Here is a 20,962-nt window from a genome sequence, read left to right on the forward strand (position 1 = left end):
AAAGTGTCCCCTCTCCCCTCTCTAACAGGAAAGACAGAAATTAATCACCAGAGACAACTCTAGGTCCTTATGGCCCAGAGAAATCTCTGCAAACCTTGCTAAAACTAAACCTTATCTACTTTCCATGTATTTGCACACAATTGCCACTACTAGAAGCTCAAAGCCCTTTTCTTTTGTCTTGTCGCTTTCTTTTTTTCAAAACTCTTCTTTGCTAAGATGCTCTCTAAGCCCAAGTTCTAACTACCCCTTTGAGTTACTCATCACTGGGTGCTCCCAGTTGTATGCGTGATACACATGTTAGTAAACTTCTGTTTGTTTTACTCTTGCTAATATGTCTTTTGTCCATCTAATTTGCTGGGCCTCAGCCAATTAACCTAAGATAGGTAGAGACAAAGCATTTTTTCCTTCTCCACAACTGGAACTTGCCTTCAGGTCTGAGGTCCCCACTTTATGTTTGGGAGTAACAAATTGGAGCCTAAGAACACATCCACCAGAATGGAGAAGGGGTTCAAAGCTGCCCTAGGGGAGACCGCTGAGGGACTAAGAGAAAAAGAAAACTCAGGGAAGATGCAGCAAGGATCTTAACCTACAGTATTTGAAAGGCTGTCACGGTGAAGAGGGATTAGATTTACAATCACCCCAAGGGGCAGAAACAAAACCAGCCAGCTCAATACTCCCTAGGAGAAATATTTCAATAAAGAAAGAACTTTCTAACAGGGCAAGAATATTCACAAATGGAAGTGACTTTGGAGTGAGAAAATAATTTATTGCTAATGTAAAGGAAGAAAGGGGAGGGAGAGAAGAAGAAAGGGAAAAACAGAGACTTCCTAATTCTTACTGAAGTAAGAACTTACCCATTTCATTTGAAGGCTGGAAGCAGTTTTCTGCCTTGGGTTAACTTGGAGGCAGACTGCTTCATTGTTCTGGAAAAGCATACCCTTTGGTTATGCAAATATAGAACAATGACCCTTTTCTAGAATGACAGGTTTGAGATCCTGGCTCTTGGGAACTAAACTACAGTGCATAATAATGAAAAATATATCTCTTTTTTTGTGGGAAATATCGCATCTGTACTATCGTGTTTCTGATAGAAAAATATTTCTTTCCTAAACGTGGATTTAGATAACATGCACTATTTATATATTGTGACTTGTCCCTGTGGAAGTGTGAATGTGTGTTCCTGCCCCAGCAGTTTGCTCAGAGGAGACTCAAAAGATGGTGGGAGGCCAGACCAGCCCACCTTTCCTCTGGGCTGGTGGGACATCTTAGACTATTGATGTCCTATTCACTTTCCGAAATGAGAGAACCAGATGGGGGAAAGTACTGGTGAGGAGTTTTCAGCTTTTGATGGATTCATTTTGAGGGTCTGGGGCAATGTTTCTCACAGCCTGGTTCAAGAAAGCTATATTCACCTCAAAGAATAACTGTAGAACAAACATCTGCATAATTGGTCACTAGTCAGAATACAACATTGATAGTAACATCAAAGACTCTGTGTGTGTGTCTTCCAATCACATCTCCTCCCTTTCCTATAGAGGTAACTACCATGATAATTTTTGATTACTCTTCTCTTTCTTGTCTTAATACTTTTAACATCTATGTATTCCTAAAATAATTTTCTTAGTTTTGCCTCATGAGTCATCCATGTTAATGTTTGTTGCAGTGTTTCATGCCTTTGTAGTGCTATTATTTCATATATGATAATTTATTTGTCCAATTTACAGTTGAAGAACGTTTGAATTATTTCCAGTTTTTAAAAAAGAATTAAGACAACGGTGCTATGGCACCTGGTGCACATGTGCAAGAACTTTTCTAGAGCCTCGATTCTCAAAATGTAGTCCCAGCATCGGAGCACCCGGGAACTTCATGAGAAATGCAAAATCTCAACTGCTGCATCAGACTTGAATTAGAAACACTGGCAGAGGGGCCCAGCAATCTGTGTTTTTCTTTTTTTTTTTTTTTTTTTTTGAGACGGAGTCTCGCTCTGTCGCCCAGGCTGGAGTGCAGTGGCGCGATCTTGGCTCACTGCAAGCTCCGCCTCCCGGGTTCACGCCATTCTCCTACCTCAGCCTCCCGAGTAGCTGGGACTACAGGCGCCCGCCACCACGCCCCGCTAATTTTTTTTTGCATTTTTAGTAGAGACGGGGTTTCTCTGTGTTAGCCAGGATGGTCTCGATTTCCTGACCTCGTGATCGGCCCTCCTCGGCCTCCCAAAGTGCTGGGATTTCAGGCGTGAGCCACCGCGCCCGGCCGCAATCTGTGTTTTAACAAGCCCACTGGGTGTGCTAATGGCAGGTGAAAGTTTGAGAACCATGCCCTAGGATATGGATGTAGAAGTAAGATTACTGAGCTCATGTTCACGTTTCCAGATAAAGTCAGTCTGTTTTCCAAAGTAGTTGTGCCAGTTTACACTTTGCCAACAGTGTATGAGAGTCCCTGTTTTTTTTCCATAACCTTGCCAACACTCAGTTTTATCAGTCTTTTTTACTTTAGCCATTCTGGTGAGAATTAAGTTATACTTCGTTGTGGTTTTAATTTGCATTTTGCTTTTCAATAAATGAGATTAGTCAATGTATCAGTCAGAGTCCCAGTAGAAAAATATGATATATTCAACTTAGGACAACTGTGTGTGTGTGTGTGTGTGTGTGTGAGAGAGAGAGACAGAGAGAAAGGGAGACAGAGAGAGAGAGAAGGGTTGTTTAAGATAGGTGTGAGCACGTATAGAGAAATAGTAGAGATGGTGCAAAAACTCAAGACTAGCAGCAGTAAGTCTGTCACTTTCCTTAGGCCAAAAAGATGGAGATAGAATTTCATAGAGTTGGCCACCATTCGAGAAGCACTGACCTTCTGTGAAGAAAAGAGCCAATCCAAGGCAACTGCTCTCAGGGAGCAACTAGCTCACTCTTTTTCTTTCTCTGAATTCCCAAGGGACTCCTCATAGTCAGGAGATGTTTGATGAATCTGGAGGAGCAAACAGATTTTTTTGCGGCAAGAGACCCATTTATGAAGCAGAGAGTGCACCCTCACCAGACTTAGAATCTGCTGGCATTTTGGTCTTGGATTCCCAGCTTCCAGAACTCTGAGAAATAAATTTCTATTATTTATAAATTACCCAGTTTATATGGCTGGCACATAGAAGGCTCTCAATAAATATTTGTGAATGTTTGTTGAATAAATCCTTATTTTACAAACATGGAATGGAAACACTGAGCATTAAGTAGCTTACTTAAAGTCACCCAGTGAGTAAGTGGCAGAGCTGGGATTCCAGCCTACATTCTGACCACTGTGCTCTCTGTCTTTGAGGCTGGTGCTGTACTACACAAATAGTAGTATAGCACAATAGTACAGTGCTATTCTATCTGTATAGAGAGTATACTATTTGTATAGTATAGCACTGTACTATTTGTGTACATTAGAAACATAGCTATACAGCACCTTTTCTTTTTCAGAAATAATGCACATTCAAGGACTTAGGCAAAACGTATTTGAATGGGTGTCTATGTGGAAGGGAGAGAAAGAAGAGTTGAAATTAGAAATGAAGGGAAGGAAGGCCAGGCATGGTGGCTCACGCCTGTAATCCTAGCACTTTGGGAGGCTAAGGCAGGCGGATCACTTAAGATCAGGAGTTCGAGACCAGCCTGGCCAACATGGTGAAACCTCCTCTCTACTAAAAATACAAAAAAATTAGCTGGGCATGGTGGCGGGTGCCTGTAATCCCAGCTGCTTGGGAGGCTGAGGCAGGAGAATTGCTTGAACCCAGGAGGTGGAGGTTGCAGTGAGCCAAGATCGCTCCACTAATCATTTGTCTAATGATTAATGATGTTGAACATCTCTTCCCCTGTCTTTTTTCTTCTTAAAGATGAGTATGTTTGTAAAGTGATGCAAATGACCCCGTAAAGCAAGAGCTTGGTGATGCAGGAGGTATCAGGGATCTCGCAGGGGCCATGTCCACAAGGAGGAGCAAAAAAACTGAGTCTACACCTCAAACCAAGGATGAGGCTTTGTTTATGGCAAGGACACTTCGACCTACTTACCTGGCCCGAAGAAGAGGAGGTACGTGGGAATGCAGGCTGGACTCTAGATTTGGTGATGGGAAGATAAGACCATTCCTATTTGAAAGCTTCTATTTTTTCCATGTAGTATGAGGTGAGTTCACCTGCTGAAGAGGGTGCAGTGGCAGAAAATGTAGAAAGTCTAAGGTAAGAACAAGAAGATATGAGTTAGTTACTCCAGAGAGTGGGAAACAGTCAGTGTTGAGGGCAGCTTTGAGCCCTCTGGTCAGGCTTCTGGTCATGAATTCAAAATGTGAGGGTCAGCCTGATACAAGATTTTCTTTAGAAATATTTTATTTGGCCGGGTGCGGTGGCTCACGCGTGTAATCCCAGCACTTTGGGAGGCTGAGGTGGGCGGATCAGGAGTTTGAGACCAGCCTGACCAACATGGTGAAACCCTGTCTCTACTAAAAATACCAAAAAATTAGCTGGGTGTGGTGGTGCGCGCCTGTAATCCCAGCTACTTGGGAGATAGGAGAATCGCTTGAATCCCGGAGGCAGAGATTGCTGTGAGCTGAGATCGCGCCACTGTACTCCAGCCTGGGTGACAGAGCGAGACTCCGTCTCAAAAAAAAAAAAGAAATATTTTATTTAGGCACATTGGGTACAGGCAAAGAAAAAACAGTTATTGAGGTTGTCAGAGAGAGGTTTTTGCCAAAAGAGAAAGGATGAGGAAATGGAGGGTATTTGTGAGGTAGTGTTTATCAGGGTGGGCTTTGGGCTGTAAGTCGGATCAGGAATGCAGTGAAGACAAGAGGCCTGCTAAAGAGTGACACATGATGTGTCTCAATGTAATTAAAGAGTCACAGCCAAAAGGGCACTAGAGCAAGTGGAAGAGAAGGACAGGAAATTAGTTGAGATTTTTTTTAAAGTCTACTTTGATTTTAGAGTTTTAGATCCACAGCAAAACTGAACAGAAAGTACAGAGCTTTCCCATATACCCTCTGCCCTCATATGTGCACAACCAACCCTGCTATCAACACGCCCCACCAGAGTGGTACATTTGTTACAAGTGATGAACCTCCAGATGAACCTCCATTGACACATCATTATTACCTTGATACAGTTTGGACATTTGTCCCCTCCACATCTCATGCTGAAATCTGATCCCCAATGCTGGATGGAGGTGGGGCCTAGCGGGAGGTGTTTGGATCATGGGTGAATCCCTCATGAAGGCTGTGATGCCGTCCTCATGGAAATAAGTAAGTTCTTGCTTTATTAGTTCCAGTGAGAGCTGGTTGCTAAAAAGAGACCGGCAACTCATCTTTCTTTCTTGCCATATAATCTCTGCATGAGCTGGCTCCCCTTCGCCTTCTACCATGAGTGGAAGCAGCCTGAGGCCCTCATTACAAGCAGGTGTTGGCGCCATGCTTCCTGTACAGCCTACAGAGCTCTGAGCCAAGTAAACCTCTTTGTAAATTACCCAGCCCAGGTAAGACACACCCAAAGTCCATAGTTCACATTACGGTTCACCCTTGGTGTTGTATATTCTGTGGGTCCTGACAAAGGTATAATGACATGTATACTCCAGTAGGGTATCACACAGTATCATTTCACTGCCCTAAAAATACTTTATACTCAACCTCTTCATCCCTCCCTTCTCCCAAACCTCTGGCAAACACCTTTCCTTTTAATCTCCATAGTTTTGTCTTTTCCAGTGTCATTTAGTTGAAATTATACAGCATGTAACCTTTTCAGGTTGGCTTCTTTCATTTACAGTCCCTCCATGTCTTTTCATGGTCTAGTGGGGATTTCTGAGAGGGAAATTTCAGAGCTGGTGCTCTTCTTGGTGATGACAAAGTCTAAGCTGATTACAGGTATCGGTGGCTGAGATGGAGTGAAGGAAAAGGTTGCTGGAGGTGAGCAGATGGAGGAAACCAGAGGCCAGGATGTTGGATGAGTCATCCTCGTGGTTCTGAAGTGAGTGAACCATCCCACTGTTAATCACCCTTGGAACAGATAATGCCTGAGACAGGAAATGAGGCCTAAGTGGGACAAGAAGAGTTGCAGTTTCCTTTCCATGAGCCTTAAGAAGTGGAGCTCAGGGCTTTGTGCAGGGGTGCTGGGGTGAGAGGCTCTACGTAGGCTGTAAGTGATTGCAGAGCTCAGACATGGGGAGAGAAAGGTTGGCTTCTTCCTGAGTGAACAGGCTGGGAGGTGGACAGGGTGGCATTCTATAAGCAGGCGAGGATTGCAGATTCTGTTTTCTCCTCTATCTGACATGAAGGTTTATGTTATTTTTGTGGCTGTGTTGTAATACCCTTAACCTAAGCTTTAGGTATGAATGTTGTTAAAGATTAACAGTCTGGTTTTTGCTGTCATGGTGGGGAATGGAGGGAAGGACCTGTGGCCAGCTTGAGAGAGTCAGGAGAAAAATGCTCCCAAGGGTGGTTGAGGGACTGCAGTGGAGTAAGCTGTGACTGGAGACAGGGTCCGGCCAAGGGGGCTGTGCCAACCAGGGAAGACTTTGAGGGATGGGGATTACCTCAGAAATACATGGGGTGAAATGTGAGGGAAAAACAAGTTTCCTGTAGTCAAAGGAGGCTAGGATAGGTTCCATCCCTTGTTTTAAAATGAGACAGTGACAGTGTTGTTTAGACAAATGCTGGTAGAGACCTTACATTTGGATTATACTTGCATAAACAAGTGCCTGCCCCTTTTCCTCTTCATATCCTCTTCAAGTGACTTACTTTGTGGTCCTTTTCCCTCAAAGCTGCTCCTGAAGTTCATTTGCATACCATTTCTCAGTAGACAGAATGGGAGTCAGAGAAGCACCTCCACCCCTTCCTGACGGCCCACCTTTGCTATGGGTTAATGTGCCTACTCTGTGACACTCTATTCTCTGTGCGTGTGCCTCACAGGCCCACATAGGAGGACCAGAAGATGCAAGGACCTGGGTGTTTGAGGACCAGGGTCTGAGAGGACCAGGGTGTGCAAGGGCCTGGGTGTGCGATGACCTGGGTGTGTGAGGATCTGTGTGTGTGAGGACCTTGGTGTGTGAGGACCAGGATGTGTAGGGACCTGGGTATATGGGGTATGTGAGGGCCAGGGTGTGTGGGGAGCTAAGTGTGTGGGGAGCTAGGTGTGTTGGGATCTGGGTATATGATGGCCAGGGTGTGTGGGGATCCCAGGACACAGGAACCAAGTGTGAGGACCCAGATCTGCTTCCCATTTGCCATTCAGCACGTCACCACCGCCTGCTGGTGAGAGGAGCGGCAGAAGGGTGCTCTGCAAGGAAGGGGCAGGCCCGGAGCCAGCAAGTCCCGTCTGCCCTTCACCATAAACTGTCACACAGCACTCGGAGCAAAGTTTATGGCCTTGGCTGGGTTCCAGTCTTCTGAGGTCTCAGGCTGTAAATTATACCAAAGCTGTAGGCCCTGCTGGCTGGGCCCTGGCCTCCCTGAGAGGTGGGAGAAGAGGGGAGGACAGATCACACGGTGGACTCCCTCCCCCTCCTCTTCTTTGTGTCTGTCAAAATCAAATTAAGATCAACATCCTGAGTGGCCTTGACGGGGAAAGAAGCTACACAGTGGCTGCAGGATTTGAGGTTTAGAGAGACGGTAGGAATGGAGAAGGGAGGAAGAGGGTCCTAATCTGTGGAACATTTGGAGGAGGCCAGGTCTGTTTTTAGCCTGGGCTGGTGGAGCTGTCTCATTCCTCCCCTCCTACTCTTGGCTAAATCACTCAGCAGCTGAGCCGGGGCTGGGGGCGTTTTCCTGTCCCTCCGCCCGTCCATCTGTCCAAAGGAGTGTCCTGTGCTCACCACACCCAGCTGCCCCCACCAAGCTGGGAGTGGCTCTGAGGCAGTTTGGAATAAGATCTGCTAAAAGCAGAGTTGAGGGAAAGGAAAACATTGAATATTAACATAGCAGGGAAGATGGTTGAGGATTGAGAGAAGCACTGCATAAATCTGCATGGCTAATGCAGTCAGGAAAGAGAAGCTGAAAGCCCTGGGACATCAGGTCGAAGACAATGGGGAGTTGTGAACTTGAGGGCAGGAATACACAACAAGGGAAAGATGCTGTCATTTTGGAGTAAGAGGCATTGGGAAAGGAGGAAAGGGGGTGGAGAAGGCAGATGTGATTTTCTAAGCAAAGTGAAAAGACAATGAGGTAATTGTTAGCCAATCAGAGGCAAGGATGGAATTTGAACCCAGGAAAGGGAATATAAAAGACCTCTAGGGAATTGAGAGTGCCACTTTCCTGTCCCTGATTGAGGGGACTACGGAGAGTAGGAAGGCCGGTTGGAGGCCTGTGCTTCTCAGCGCTCATGTCTGTGTTCCAGATTTGTCTTTGTGCTGTTTCCAGTGTGGGAATTGTGCGTGGAAGAACATCTCCATGGGCAGGAGGACAGCTCTCCCTGGGAAGTGACCTCTCTTTCCCTAGAGGCCTTTGTCTCCCTGAATCCCATTCCACAAGGGCAAGGTTCTTGGCCAAACCCCCTTCCCTCAGCTTGTGTCTTCTTCCCACACCTCAGCCTCCATTTCACAGAATGTTGACTCACAGTCAGGAGAGACTTCCGGGATCCTTCGGGAATCCCATCTTTCACATCCTTGACAGGTGGCCATCCGGCCTTAACTTAAGCACTTCCACAAACAGGAGCGCAGTTCCTCACAATGCAGCCATTCTAATTTTGGGCAGCTCAAATTGTTAGCAACTTTTTCTTTTATATAAAGAAAATAAACACAACTCACTCCCTAACATTCACTGATTTTACTTAGAGTCACACCGAATATATTTAATCTGTTTCCAGTATGATAGGCCTGTCAATGTGTGTAGGATTACTCTCATTCCCCAATCAGTCTTCTGCTTTCCCAATAGTTCCGGTTCCTTCAGCATATCTCTAGGGAACAATTTCCTCATCACTTGTCTCCCCAGTTGCTCTCCTCTGAATATGCATCCATTTTTTACTTGGTTATTTTTGGTGTTTATTCATTCATATCCCCAGCGTATCCCAAAGGAGACTTGAAGGAGTTTGCAAAAGCGTAAATGATACAGCAGGATTATAAAAGTAATGGAGGAAATATTAGCGTAGAGAAATAAGCGCAGGAAATATTAACCCAAGGTAAGTGTAGTGTACAAACACATGCCATACAGATCTCTAAACCTGGCTAGGTATTAGGCTCTAAATTTGCCTTTTGAACTTACTGGCAGCCAGAGCAGAAAGGGAAACAGGGACAGTTGTACAATTCAGTCTTCATAAAAGCAAACAGGAAACATAGCTATCCCTGGACATGAACAGAAAAGAAAATTTTCTCCTGGGTTCTCCCAGAGAAGAATGCATCTAACAATTTCCTTATGATAAATTCAATACCACATTTACTCAAATTGTTTCTTTTAAAGTCATCTCTCATTGTAGATCTAGGGCTTAACTCCAAAGCACCATTTCAATAAAAGCAGATGCTCCAGTTTGTTAATGTGCCTCTTAAAATATGGCAAGAAGAGATTTCAAACTCGATCTGACCAAAGAACATTACCATGAGATATTTCTGCCTGTTTGGGGACACTATATTTCTATTAGCACAGCCTATAATTGCATTAGCTTTTGGGCAGTGACATGGCTATTGACTTCCTTAGCAGTCTACTCAAACCTGACAGGAACTGAATTTAAGCCAACTTGTCTTCATCTTTTACTTGGGCAATTGATTTTTTGAACTTAAGTGCAGGACTATACTGTTTATCACCACAAAATTCCATCTTGTTCAAGTCACTCCTATTTGTTCTATCCTGTTGATAGTCTTTGATTTGGATTACATCAACCAATATACCATATTTCCTCCAATAGAAAACTCCTTTAATTGTAAGATGCATTTTAAAAAATTACCATTAAGACGAAAGAATACTGCCCATTAAACTGTGGGATGCAACTGATTGTAGGACGCATCTGATTTTAGAAGTTAAAATGTGCATCTTAGAATTAATGGAGTATGGTATTAATAAACTCACATCCTGTCATCTGCAATTTGAAAATCATATCTTCTCTAGCATTGTTTATGGGGTATTCACATTGAACTGAATGAATCCGAGGAGAGGCCAGTGGACTCCTATTGAGGAGATCCTTGAGGTTTTCCTGTTCATTTGCTTATACAACCACTCGTCGAATAAATATTAATTTATTGAGTGAATGCATGGAACATTCAACCTACAAAAATGAACAAGACCCAGTCCCTTCAATACCAATCTGAACTCACAGAAGTGAGTTATTACTTCTCCTTTAAGGCACTAACTCTTTCACCTGTCCTTTAAAATAATCAATGAATCGGCTGGGCGCGGTGGCTCATGCCTATAATCCCCACACTTTGGGAGGCCGAGACGGGCAGATCACGAGGTCAGGAGATGGGGATCATCCTGGCTAACACAGTGAAACCCTGTCTCTACTAAAATTACAAAAAAAAAATAGCCAGGCATGGTGGTGGGCACCTGTAGTCCCAGCTACTTGGGAGGCTGAGGCGGGAGAATGGCATGAACCAAGGAGGCAGAGCTTGTAGTGAGCTGAGATCGCACCACTAAACTCCAGCCTGGGCACAGAGAGAGACTCCGTCTCAAAAAAAGAAAAAAAAAAGATAATCAATGAATCATCAAATATTGCTCTATTAAGCACCTACCCTGAGTAAGATGTAGGATGGTACAGCTGATGGACGTGACTTAACAACAGTCTCTGATTTAAGAATCTCAGTGTCTAATGAGGATGGTAAGAGGTGGATTTAATACTTTGGCCTTTAGAATTGCTATGGTCTGAAAGTTTGTGTCTTCCCAAAACTCATATGTTGAAATTTGATCCCCAATGTGGTGGTATTAAGATGTGGAGCCACCGGGCACGGTGGCTCACCCCTGTAATCCCAGCACTTTGGTAGACTGAGGCGGGCAGATCACCTGAGGTCGGGAGTTCGAGACCAGCCTGACCAACATGGAGAAGCCCCGTCTCTACTAAAAATACAAAATTAGCTGGGTGTGGTGCATGCCTGTAATCCCAGCTACTTTGGAGGCTGAGGCAGGAGAATCGCTTGAACCCAGGAGGCAGAGGTTGCAGTGAGCCGAGATTGCGCCATCGCACTCCAGCCTGGGCAACAAGAGTGAAACTCTGTCTCAAACAATCATAATATAATAATAATAATAAAAAGATGTGGGGCCTTTGGCAGCTGATTAGCTCACCCATGGGATTAGAGTCCATATAAAAGAGGCCTGAGGGTGCTTGTTTGCCCTTCCACCATGTGAGGAACAGCTAGAAGGCACTGTCTGTGAGAAAGCAGGCCCTCACCAAATGCTAAATCTCCCAGTGCCTTGTCTTAGACTTTCCAGCCTCCAGAACTGTGAGTAATAAATTTCTGTTGTTTATGAACCACTGAGTTTATGATATTTTGTTACAGCACTCCAAGTGAACTAAGACAAGGATTCAGATTTATGTGGCTGTGACACAGAAGGTAAATCAGCAGTCTCTATGAAGAACTCCCATACCACATGGGACCACGGTGCAGTCTCTTTCAGTCCTAACATCATGGCCTTTCTACCAGATTGGCCTGCTGCTGTTACCTGTTCCTCCAGGACATCCTCCATGTCTGTGCTTGGAGATCTTAGTAACAGTTACATGTGGATCAGACAAAAAAAGGGAGTAAGGCAAGGATCAAATGTATTGAGAGTCTATTATGTATTAGACCCCAGACCAAAGGATGTAATAGACATTATCATGATCTACAGCAGCAGTCCCCAACCTTTTTGGCACCAGGAACCAGTTTCGTGGAAGATAATTATTTTGTGGACTGGGATGAGGGGATGGTTTTGGGATGAAACTGTTCCACCTCAGATCATCAGGCATTAGATAGATTCTCATAAGGAGCATGCAACCTAGAACCCTTGCGTGTGCAGTTCACAATAGGGTTCACGTTCCTATGAGAATCTAAAGCCACTGCTGATCTGACAGGAGGCGGGGCTCAGGTGGTAATGCTCGCTCGCCCACCGCTCACCTGCTGCTGTGTGGCCCTGTTCCTAACAGGACATGGACCTGGGGACTGGGGGCCCCTGGTCTACAGCATGTTTCACTAAGGTAGACCTCTTCCCATGTTTAAAGATGTTAAACCATCCTTAATGGGACAAAAAGGCTACTTTCTTTTCAGTAAGAGTTAAGAAATGAAATTATAGCAGTGCCTTTAGAATAATTGCAAATCTAATGCAGAACATTGGTTTACTCCCATGTCAGAGTGAAATAGAAATATAAGAAATTCAGGCCAATTGCAACTGAATTCTGAATGAAGCAAGGTGTTCAGTGCTCCTGTGTTGGGATAACTTCACTGTTTTCACTATCCACTTAGATACTTTGCAGGTACACCTGTGATTTGGTAGTGTCCTCTCACTTTGAAGGAAGTCTTTTACAAACACCTTATCCTTCAGGTTTTGGGGTTTCACTTCTAAGAGGAAAAAAAAAGATACAAGACCTAATTAAGGTGTAAATTTAAACACAAGCGTAAAGATTCTAATAATCACATTAAGGCTTTTCTATTATAAGATAAGCCTGAAACCCATGAAGCATTTTCTCTGCAAGCCAACCCTCAGACTGAAATGTGGAAATAGGTCTTGATCACCTATGTGGGATTTTGTATTTTTCTGTGAGGGCAGACACAGACCTCAGCCCTGGAATTTTTTCACAGGGACCTCACAAAACATGACGCAGACTGTGAAGATAATGGTAGCATTGGCAACAAGAATGGATTGCACCTCCTGGGGCCAGGCGCTGTGCCAGACACTGGGAATGTGGGAATAAGTGTCAGCAACCCACGTTCACCTGTCAGGTGCCATTCTAAGCACCCCACACGCAGTGCTGCCTTCAATCCTCACAACAACCCTGTGGGATAGTTGTGATTAACAGCCCCCTGTGACAGGGAGTCAAATAACTTGCCCAGATCCAGGCTCAAACTAGTAAATATGGCCAGGACTCACACCGGCTCCAGGGCCTCCATCCTCACCAGTGATTTTAGAGGCCTTGAAATTACTTTTTCCTTTGCCAAATGTTCCTATTTCAACCCAGGCCTTCCATTGCAAGGTCAGTTAAGTAAGATGATAGCCTGATCCATATTTGAAAGGCTGATTCACCCCTCCATTTTGTAGCAGATACAAAAATCACCAGGGTGATCGTTATCATAGCTCACTCTAAGTAGTATCAATGAATGAGCTGGGAACAACAGGGGTGATTTGTGCCCAGGAATCTGGAAGGTGGAATGTCAAGGGGTGCCATTGCAGAGCAGGGAGAGATGTACTGGTCCTGTTGAAATGCTCCTGGTTTCTTTTTTCTTTTTTTTTTAGACAGAGTCTTGCTCTGTCACCTGGAGTGCAATGGCACAATCTCAGCTCACTGCAACCTCCGCCTCCCGGGTTCAAGCAATTCTCTGCCTCAGCCTCCCAAGTAGCTGGGATTACAGGCCCGCACCACCACGCCCAGCTAATTTTTGTATATTTGGTAGAGACAGGGTTTCACCATGCTGGTCAGGCTGGTCTTGAACTCCTGACCTCAGGTGATCCACCTGCCTTGGCCTCCTAAAGTGCTGGGGTTATAGGCGTGAGCCACCACGCCCGGCCAAATGTTTCTGGTTTCTTTTGTTTTTCTTTTCTGATTTAGAGACTGTACTCATCTGAGGCCTGCCACACTAAAGACTCTGGAACAGCAAACTAAGACAGACATGAAGTCTGTTGAACTTGTCCATTCCCTGCTCCTTCCCCAGGGGCTGTGTGTTTTGAGAGCCCTTAGATAAATTGGAGTTTAGAACCAGAGCGGCCAGCAACCCTGCCCTAACAGGAAATGAAGGGGGGTTGGACATAGGTGTTTACAGTGTGCCTTTCATGGGATACCCTTTACCTGGCAGATGGCCTAATGTCTAGTTACCCAACCCATGACCGCAGGGGTCCCTCATGTGGGAAACTTGTTTATACTGGCAGACGACTTCTGGTTTATGATCCAGTTTATGCCTCCATCACTCTAGCATTGGGAGCCTGACCTTGTGTTCTCCCCAACATCATGGGAAAAACCCAGCCTGAGGCAGCCTGTCCCTGGGTCTCATGAGGCAGGAATGAAGAGTCAGATAGAAAGAAAGGGTTGGGAGAGAGGGAGAGAGGGAGAGAGCACATGTGCATGGCAATAAGCAACATATATAAAGGAATAGGATGTGGGTGACTCTCAGTTCTTGGGCAAACGCCTGAGTGGTTTTTTTAAAGGAAGCGGTGGGAAAGTGGGGAGTCCAGTCTGCTAGGTGGTAGAGAGGCCTCTAAGTTCTTATTTCTGGCTACCAGCTTGAGCCATTTGGGTGTGGGTGTAGTGTAGGACTGAAACTTGTATCAAGGGTGTCTGAGACCTGATTTTGGTATGAGACAGTTAAACTTGTATTCAAAATGGATGCCAAAGTAACCTAAAATGGTAAAAAGTCACTATTTTGCAGCATTTGGAAACCATAATCCCTTGACAAAAAAACAAAATAATAATTTTATAAAGGAACACACAAAATAGCAGTGACCTTATGTAATAAGACATGATTGGCTTAGTAAGAACTGAGCTTAGACACCATTGGGAAGAGTAGTTAAATGCTATTTTTTTCCCAACGTATCCGTGGGCACTTGGGCCTCCCTTCTGTCTTTGCATCATTAATTTATGTAGTTATGGGATTTATTAAGTAAAGGAGGATCTTCTTTTGGGAAAAGAGAATTAGGACCTTGACTTCTCCCGCCACTTGCCCCACTTTGAAGTTTAAGAACATAAATGTGTGTTGATGGACTGGGGTGGCTCTGATTGAGATCAGAGTGAAGGAGTTAACTATGGTAGCTCCTGAGGGTAAACCTTCAAAAGGAGAGAGTCTGGACCCAGAGGCAACCTACTCCATCCAAGTAGGTCTTAGAGGAAATGAGTACAGTATGTGCAAATAGAAAAAAAATAGCCCCTTAACTGTGTAAAATGTAGGTGTGGAGGACTGACAGTCCTAAATTGGATTTGTGGTGGTGTGTCTTTTGGCATGTTGCCTACTTCTAAGTCTCATCTATGAAGAGGACATATAATAATAATATGCATAACTCCTAATATTTAAATGAGTAATAAATATGAAATAATTCATGTAAAGTACTGAGTGCTATATGTAGCACATAATAAATGCTCAACAGATGTTATATATGAAACTACTAATCACACATATATCACTAAAGAGCTGAATCACTTGGGATTTTGGCATTTTCAATATGGGACATTCCTAGTTGACTTGAATACTGAGGTCTTTATTATATCTTGGAGGATTCATCTTCACCTGGGAGAGCTGGTCAATTCTTGCACCTGGCAGTGAAAACGAGAGTACTAGGAGAGTTAGAGAAAGGTGTCCAGCTGGGCTCCATCTCTGCAGGCCTGCAGAGCTTTGACGTGGTTGTCTAATCACTACCACCAGGTGTGAAATGGTGGCGTGGGAAGCCTAGGAGACCAGCAGGTGGGGCCATCCCGAGAAAGTGTGGGGAGGTCCCCAGATAGCCACGGAGTGCAGACCCTCTAGTGTTGAGTGAGTTTCTGCTCTCCCAGCAGGGGGCAGCAAGTGACGAGGACAGCCATTTAACTCAGGGGAATCACAGTCACTTGGGAAGAGAAACCCTAGGTAAACAGAAAATTTCTTATTAATTTGTGATATAGTGATTCAGAGTGATTTCAATATTGAAGTAAATGTGACTGTATTTTGCTGTCACATGCTGGCAGGGCCAGAGCCTGTGGGTAATAATAAACATATTATTGTCAATCAATGTTAACAAAAGACTTGGGCAAATCACAGCAGAATGAATGCAGATTGCAAAATAAACACATGAAAGTATTTCAGCCTCACCAGTACAAAAAATGTAAATTTAAACAAGGTAGCATTTTTAATCTGCCAAACTATCAAAACATTTTTAAAAATAATAACTTCTGACTAGTTTCAAAAAAATTTTATGCTTTGGATCCTGTTTGTACATCATCTTATTTAGTCCCAATAGTAGTACCAATCTCATTTTATGACTGAAGAAACAATCTCCAAGAACTTGAATGATATAAAGATGTCAACCTGAGGCCGGGCACAGTGGTTCACGCCTGTAATCCCAGCACTTTGGGAGGCCAAGGCGGATCCGCCTGAGGTTGGGAGTTGGAGACCAGCCTGGCCAGCATGGTGAAACCCCGTCTCTACTAAAAAAAAAAAAAAAAAAAAATTAGCCGGGTGTGGTGGCGGGCGCCCGTAATCCCGGCTACTCGGGAAGCTGAGGCAGGAGAATCGCTTGAACCCGGGAGGAGGAGGTTGCAGTGAGCCGAGATCTCGCCATTGCACTCCAGCCTGGGCAACAGGGCGAGACTCCATCTCAAAAAAAAAGATGTCAATTTGAACATACATGTTAACCTCTTCTTTATCCTGAGAAGCTACTGAAATGATAAATAATTATTTGTTGTTGAAGCCTGTCTTGTGTATCGTAGGACACTTAGCAGCATCCCTGGGCTTTACCCACTAGATACCAGTAGCAACCCCAACTCAGTTGTGGTAACCAAAAATTATCTGCAGTATGCCAGATGTTTCCTGGGGGACAAATTCACCACGAGTTGAGAATCACTGGGATATGGGCTATCTGAGAGTGAGAAATTTCAACAAAATTCTTGCAAACTGGTGTTCGATGGAGTAGGCTGGAAGAAACCACAGCTTGATGTGCCCACAGAGCTACCGTAGAGTGCAGACAGGATGACAGCTGGCTGGCCCGCAGCACCTCAAGGCTCAGAAACTTCCGGCACCAAAAGGCAGAGTCAGAGAATTAAAAATTAGATTAACTAGAATTCTGTTTGGATAATAATTTGATTCCTGGTCCATCTTAAAACATGAGTATGAAGAACTTTGGCAGGAAGATCTTTAGGAAAATGGGAGACTCAAAAGAATACTTGATGTAATGGTGCCAAATGTGAACTATAAGGAGAGCAATGCAAGAAGAAAAGCGCAATTAAAAATGCCAGCCTAAAAAAAAGAGACAGAGAAGTCAATGCATAATATTAATATACAACGTGTTGAATAATATTTGTGCAGTTACAACAATTATTATTTTGTTAATTGTAACATAACAAATATATTAATGGTAATTATAACAAGATATTATTGCTATATTACTTAATAATTGTAGATTTATTATTGCTTTGCTTAAACACAGCAATATAAGTTTATTGGGAGGATGTGAGAAGAAAAGAGTGAAGAAGTGTGGAGTTGATGTAAATTAGCTAAGTCCTAATCTTTTGCAGCAGTAAATGAATAGATAATGTCTAAAATTTTGAAATTATGAAATAAACATATTATTCTAAATACCTAAAATAATCTAAAAACATTAAGAGTAGTGGCATCTGGGCTGTGAACAGGAGGGCAGAGCACAGTAGGCCAGGGGACTGGTGTCTTTTATTATGTCTTTTGAGAATACTGATTTTTGAAATAATCTAAATATGTTATTTTGATAAAAAATTTATAATATCTAGAGCTGTTGAAACAGTAATGAGAGGAACACTCTCATTTGTTGCTGGTAGAAAAGTGTGTCTTGAAAGAACTTTTCTGGAAAATAGTGTAGCAGCTTCTATCAAGAGCCTTAAAATATTCATAGCCTCCAGGAATGCATCCTTAGGAAAAAGCTAGAAATGTGGGCCAAAATTTATATAAAAAGCTGAATATCATGTTATTTGTAACAGCAAAAAGTTGGAAACAACTTAAATATCCAGCAGTTGGGGAGTGGCCAAATGAATGGGTAACTATACAACTTTTAAATATGTGTACGAAGAACTTTATGTGGAGACAGGCTCACAAAATGAGAAGTAGAAAAAAAGCAGGGTATACAACTACTTCAAAGTTCTTAACTGTGTTAAAACACGGATGTGCAGAAATAGAAATAGAAGGGAATGTACTAACATGTTAACACTGGCTATCTCTGGGATTTGGGTAAATTTTATTCTCTTCTCATTTTTTTCCTCAGTTTTCTAATTTTTCATCAATCAGTATGTATTAATTTTATAAGCAGAAAGAACATTAATGTTATTATTTTAAAAGAAAAAGTAATAATCTTGAGTACAAAATATTTTGCCACAAAACAAAACCTGTCGCTGTGTGGCCAAGGCCTGGAGGGTGAGGGGGGAAGGTTGCTGTTACCTTCTTCAGGCCTTCCTGGAACCCATAAAGGTTGATTTCCCACTTTACAGTCAGCTAGAGACTAGGACTGGAACAAAAGACTAATGGAGGGTTTCACTTTGCATAATTAGTTTAGTTCATCAAGGCCTTGGAACACGCATTCATTTTCACCCCCGGTCTAATGGAGGCAGTGACATTTGTTGTCATTTTCATGTGTCTGAATCTGTGGAGCTGGAATTCTGAGACTCTTTCCTTAAGGTTCAGGTAGCAAACAATAGATGACTGATGATGCTTTCTTTTATAGTGGTTTTGGCCAATAAGCGAGACTTAACAAGATACGGATAAAAAACTACAAATAAGACATTATTATTTGAGAGTCATTTTTGGGGGTTCTTTTCCTAATAAAATGTACTTTTTCATCAAAATGCCAAATCAAAAGATTCTATCACTTATTAATAGTACAAAATGGAACAGTGGTTCTCAGACTTCAGAGTTGTTAATCATCTGAGAAATGTGTTTAAGATGCAGAGTACTTAGCCCAATCCCCAAAGAGTCTGATGCATACAGTCTAGGGTAAGCTTATGTTTTTGCATTTCCAACAAATACCATAAGTTGATTTTGATGCTTGTGTTTCTTGGACCGATCTTTGATAGTCATAGAGTAAGATTTGAAGAAGTCTGTACCCATGGAAGTAAATTAAATACCTTCCAAACTAAAAGTGATTTGTTATTAATCACGGCTTAATCAAACTAGTTTTCTGTAATTTATGAATAAATACTTAAACTTTCAGTAAAAGATTGGTAGGTTAAACATGGGGAATTGAAGGAATAGTTATCTTTATCCCGTCTGGAACCCCAATAAAATGACAATTTTTGTAAAAGTCATAAATCCACAAGAACAAAGAAAACATGAGAAAAGATGACCCTAGAAAAAGGATGTCAACAAAAGCTTGGAAGTCTTAAAGCGGATAGACAAATGCTGAATGATACAGCAGCATGGAGGAAACTCCATGTGCAATAGGGGAAGCTATAATGGGAAGGCAATTTGCTCAAGTGAGCCTCATAGAGACTCACAGATTAGAGGCACCAGAAACTTAGGTGGAGATAAAAAGAGGAGCATCAATTTACAGCCCGTATAAGTAGCAATCAGACCCCAGATCCCTTCCTTCACCCCACTAGGAAACAAAAATGTATGCTTAAGAAATTGACAAAGAGGCTCCAAACTCAGAGATAACAGGCCAAGGAAGGGTGAATATGCCAGTTATCTGTTTATATTGGAGCTGGATCCTGTGAGGATTTTTCCTTTGCTGATTGGTTCAATGTTGGGCTTTGTTAATAGAATGTGTTTGATATAGTACAAAGGTTTGAAAATGGGGACCGAGTGAAAAAGTTTATATTTAAAGGTGACATCCAGTCTCCTTCCTTTCTCAATTCTCAGAACATTCGCTTCCAGAATTATGTCTTCCAGGCAGAAGGATTCCTCTATGGAGAAACCAAGAGAAAAGACCTGACAGTTTGAGGCTCCCCAGCAAAATGGCCAGGCTTCTACCTTATAGCACTGCAGTGAAGCCCATTGGATAGCAAGCTCCACCTGTGCACACAATCAGCTCTTTAGTTCCTTGTTGATAAATGTAAATGGGTAACCAAGAATCACAAGGGATCTGAAGAAAGTGTTCACCATGAAAGACAGTTTTAGTAACAAAATTTTGGTAACAGAGAAGTGGAGCAGGGTGAATACCCTGGGCTTAGTATCATGTGAGATGTCAGAAGATGTTACATCCATAAGACAAAACCAGAAAAATATAAAATAAACATTCAAAATATTAAAAAATACTATGGGAAATGTAAAAATGTCATGAAATAAAAATTCAACAGAATATTGGAAAATGCTGAAGAAATCTTCAGAAAGTAACCAAAAAGATCAAGATATGAAAAAAAGCAGAAAAAATACAAAACTTAGAGGATCAATGCAAGAAGTAAAACATTATACTAGTAGGCATTTTAGAAAAAGTTAACAGATAAAATGGAATAATAAATTTTTCAAGAAAGTAATACAAGAAAATATTGACCTGAAAGATCTGAGTCTCCCAATTGAAAAGGAGTTTCTGAGTTCCCAGAACTGTAACACCAAGGCACATCACTGTGAAATTTTATAGTTGGAAAAAGAGAAGATCCTAAAATCAGAAATCCTATAGGCTTATAAGCAGCAAGCTCAGAATCTAGAGTAAAGTGGAGGAATGTCTTCACAATTCTGAGGAGAAATGATTGGCAAACTGGAATCGTACACCCAGCCAAACTGTCAATCAAGTGTAAGGGTAGTAGCATAAACACATTTGTAGACATGCAAGTCTCAAACATTTCACTCCCATATAACATTTCTAGGAGGCCATTAGAGGATGTGCTCCATCAAATGAAGAAATGGCAGAATATGAGAGCTACATAACAAGGCATTCAACACACAAGCAAAGCAGAGATATTCCCAGGATGACACATTTACAGCAGAAGAGTCAGAGAACTCTGAAAGGTGTATCTTAAAAAAAAGAAATAAATATGATAAATTACCTTTTGTGTTTGTGTCACTGAGAGAAATTTTAAAATTTGACAGAGTTTAGAGGAAGAGTTGGTGACAGAACAAATAAAAATGTAAAACAATTATCTTCAGGACATTTTAAAAAGTAACTTAAGAAAGGAAATTAATCACAGTACATTTTGTGGCTCAGCTGTGAAGAGTAGGTGGGCAAAATAATGTAAACACCAAATGTTTATTTAACCAAAAATCATGCCAAAAACCA

Source organism: Pongo abelii, chromosome 1 (assembly GCF_028885655.2).
Source record: "Pongo abelii isolate AG06213 chromosome 1, NHGRI_mPonAbe1-v2.0_pri, whole genome shotgun sequence".
NCBI classification, from domain to species: Eukaryota; Metazoa; Chordata; class Mammalia; order Primates; family Hominidae; genus Pongo; species Pongo abelii.